Source organism: Atta cephalotes (genome assembly GCF_000143395.1).
Source record: "Atta cephalotes unplaced genomic scaffold scaffold00003, whole genome shotgun sequence".
NCBI lineage: Eukaryota > Metazoa > Arthropoda > Insecta > Hymenoptera > Formicidae > Atta > Atta cephalotes.
In genome coordinates this window covers 8198017-8202205 of record NW_012130067.1, presented here as the reverse complement: position 1 = coordinate 8202205, position 4189 = coordinate 8198017, and positions in this window count along the sequence as shown.

Here is a 4189-nt window from a genome sequence, read left to right as displayed (position 1 = left end):
GACTTGCTTTACTCTCCTAATCCCCTGTGTCTATCGAGTCATCCTACGTGGATGAACTAAAAATGTAAACTTTGACTCAAAGAATTCGCAAGAAAAGATAATCCGACTGCGCTATTCTAATATGAGAAGATTTACATTTTATGGGGCATATTAGGAGAGAGAAAACTATGTCGTGTTCGCTGCGTTTTTAATCTAACAAAGATGAAAAATGGACAGCTGATAAAAATAGGATAATTGAATGTGCATGTTTCTTGTGACAATCTCGCATCTAAGTTTGATATTGTAGATATACGCTTTATATTTTAGTATTACAATCAGCAAACTCTATTATTAAAGCAAATATGCTAAAATGAATGTATATAAATTGTATTATAAGAATTAGGTTACAAGAATTATATTGGAATCATTCAACGCGTAACTTAATTTAACTTTAATTAAAAAAAATTATTGCAACTGTACTTGCTAACAACAGTTATTACATTTTTCATGTAAAATAATATTCTTTGTTGAAAATTATATAAGTATAATCAAAAATACGAATCTATTATCTTTTTATAATGTACATATAGAAGTTTAGTATTAATATAAGAAGTTTAGTATGAATACAAAATAATTTATGATGTTGCAAATAAAAGGCATTATAGATATATGAAAAAGACAAATGTAAAAATGTTTTTAAGTAAATTTCTTAGATTTAAGATGAATCTGAGTACTACAATTTATTTGATGCAGGAGATGCATGAATTGTCATACCATTTAATTATTTCATTAACCATACTCTTGTGGGGAGTATCGGTTTTTTAATTGTACGAATAAATTTATTATTTCGTAAAAATTTGTTGGGTTTGACAAAATCCATTTGCTCTGCATATATTTATTTTTAACAGAATTGATACTGATATAGAATTAGCAAGCTTGAAAAATTGTCATTCAATATAACTGTTATTTTGTCGCTGTGCCTTATACATATTTGATTACTTTTTGCACAAATCTTGAGAACGGCATAATTGTACAATATGAACAGAAACATTTCCGATATTACTAAATTTTTTGCTTTCGCAAAAAAAATGCAACTTTTATTTAATGCTCAACATGATAGGTGATACTCTGTTTTGCGCTTATAACATCATTTCATTTGCCTTTGTTTAATATTTGACAACAATAAGAATGAACTAATAGCATGAAAATAGAATGCATTTTTTAAGTCAACTATCCTTTGAATCCATGTTGCCTTCTGAAAATTTCCATGAAGTATAGAATTTACTCACACAGTTTAAAAAAATTGATTACAAATATAGATTTAGTAAGATAATTTAATGGTATGACATTTGGATTACAGGTACGCCACCCCTTGTAGTATATGTAGTATGTTTCATCAGTCATACAATTTTTATATACATACAAATATATAATAGTTGTATATTTTATAATCGACATACTTCATTATTAACATAATGAATAAGTCGTTGACATTTTAATCAAATTAATCCTTAGTACTCATAAAGGATTAGCGTAACCCTCCCTCGATTTTCATAGTTTAGACGTTTTTTTTCGATCTCTTTTTACTTACTACAAAATATCTTTTATGCTACGACATTTTAGACTTTCTAACTCAAAAATTCTTTTTTTTTCAGTCTTCAAACGATAGATTAAAAAAAAAATAGTTAAAATCGATGCACAATTTGAGATACAAGCAAAAAAAAAACGTTGAATTACAAATACTCGGATATAATAGATAGGGACTTTTTTGAGATGCGGGTACTGAGAATTAACTTAACTAATTATTAATTTTACGAACTGACTCTTGATATGTCGCCATAGGAAGAATCGACAGAAGAAAACAATTCACATTACACATTTTATCTGGCATTTATGAATAATATATATATATATATATATATATAAAATTTTTATTTTGGTTCTGTGTATACAGCTTCCTTTTTTTTTTACAAAAAACATAATACTCTTAACAAAAATCAATCGTACTATATTCTTATATATTGTACAATACTCATAGTTAATAATAATGTATTGGAATACAACTGTATATCAATAATCGCATCTCAAATATATATACATTTTAGGTCAGGTATCAGTCTCTGTATATAAAATTTGAATACATTTTGATACACCTATTTCACATGATAATTCTTAATTGCACCGAAACGAAACTGAACATTACTAAATATTTTAAACTTTGAACTTAAACTAAGTGAATATCATGCGTTCTTGGCCGTGTTTTTGTGTCTTGTCTTCTTTGTTTCTTGATTAATCTTATCATAATGTCTCATAGTTTTTCAAAAATAATTTTTTGCATAATAGCCTATATATACTTTGTATCTTTAGTACCAAAAAGATACTTGCGTAGATATATTGATTTGACGCAAAACTAAAGTTATCATAGCATATGACTACAACACGCGCATTTATATTATCATTTTTATCGCAATTTCAGAGTAAACAGAGTAAATGTCACATTAATCTTGACTCGACTTCCACAATTCTACATGAGATTTCTAAACTGGTGTCTTAGGCTTTTCGTTTTTTAAACTGTTTTTCCCCTCAACTTTAGATAGCTTTTCTGAAATTTATACATTCAATATTATGGAATACTACATATTAGACAGCATTGTAAAAATCAAGTTGTTTATATTGCAATATTTATCCCTGTTTCGGATCTACAAGTTTAACAATCTCTTGTCAAATACATATGAATACAAAAAGTCAAATATTTTCTACAATTTATTTTTTTTGTGCTCAAGTAAAAAACAATTTACAGAAAAATTTTTTTTCTAGATTGGTATTTACAATTGGGTATTTCACATAAGGATTAGATTGCAATAAAAAGAACCTTTACATTATTTTTAAGCCATTTGACGAATACACTATGCAAACGTTTAAAAATAAATATAAGTATTCATAGTATGTGCATAATATTGCATGCAAAAAACGTGATTTTCATTTCTAAATTAAACTGCACATTATATAAAAACAAGCGTTTCACTATATATCATAGTTTTTAAACTATCAGCTAAATGAGTTAATGAGAATTTCAATCCTCCAATTAGTCTGTGTGATATTTCTGTATCGCACTTATATGCAGGCGACGCATAATCATGGCTTGTCGTTAATTATGCGTGATATGATTCATAAATGTACATGGTAAAATACTCTTTTGACATAGCTTCGATACTTGAAGAATCAGAGATAAAAGAAGGTTTGATTCATTATTACTTCCTCTATTGGGAAACAGTGATGTGCAGCACATTTTCATACACGGCAATCGATAAAGAAAATGAAAATTAATGTTCAATATAAACACTCTGATTTTGTGACTTGTTCACAAAGTATATGCGTTATGTAAAATGCTCCTATCTCCGATCTCTAATATATCATTAATGACGCGTCATTCCTATACTTCTCAGATAATTATACATCTGATATAAATATCTGACAAATTTTTAATTACTCAGGTACATATACATATATAGATATATTTAAAAAAATATAAAGCTAGAAGTATATATATATATCAGATTCAAGAATTATAAGTATGAAATTTTTATTAGAGAATTACATAAAAAGAAAAGCCTTCTTCATCTTTCTCGTCAAGAAATTCTCCGAATGAGACATCTTGTTGCAAATAAATGTACCTTTTTAATGGTTCGAGCAATTAGTTCTGTTACTGTTATGTTTGACATATATTTTTTTGAATGTTACTGAAACAATGACCTTTGTACAAGAATTATTTAATAAGTATACGCATAATAAAGAAGCGTTTCCACAAAAAATTTTGCAATGAAATAGCGAAAAAGATATGCCAAAAATACAAATTGGATTCTTGTCACAAGAGTATCTTGTTAAATATATTCTATCCGTTGAGAGATGAAACATCGCGTGAGTATTCAAAGTTGTGAGTACAAGCATCTAAAATTTTCATTACAAAAATATTGTAATAATATCATGCATCGCGTATGTACATCTACTGTCACGTTCATTAACATTCATTTGCGTTAACTTGTGGATGACCAAGAGCCGGAAGATGAAAAGAAAAAAAAGGAAAAGATTCATACACCCTTACAAAAGTCTAATTTAATGAAAGATAATGATTAATTACTTATCTTAAATATTAAAAGCACTGTTATTTAGTGCTCAAAAAGTAATTAATCCATCTTTCAATATTAAATTT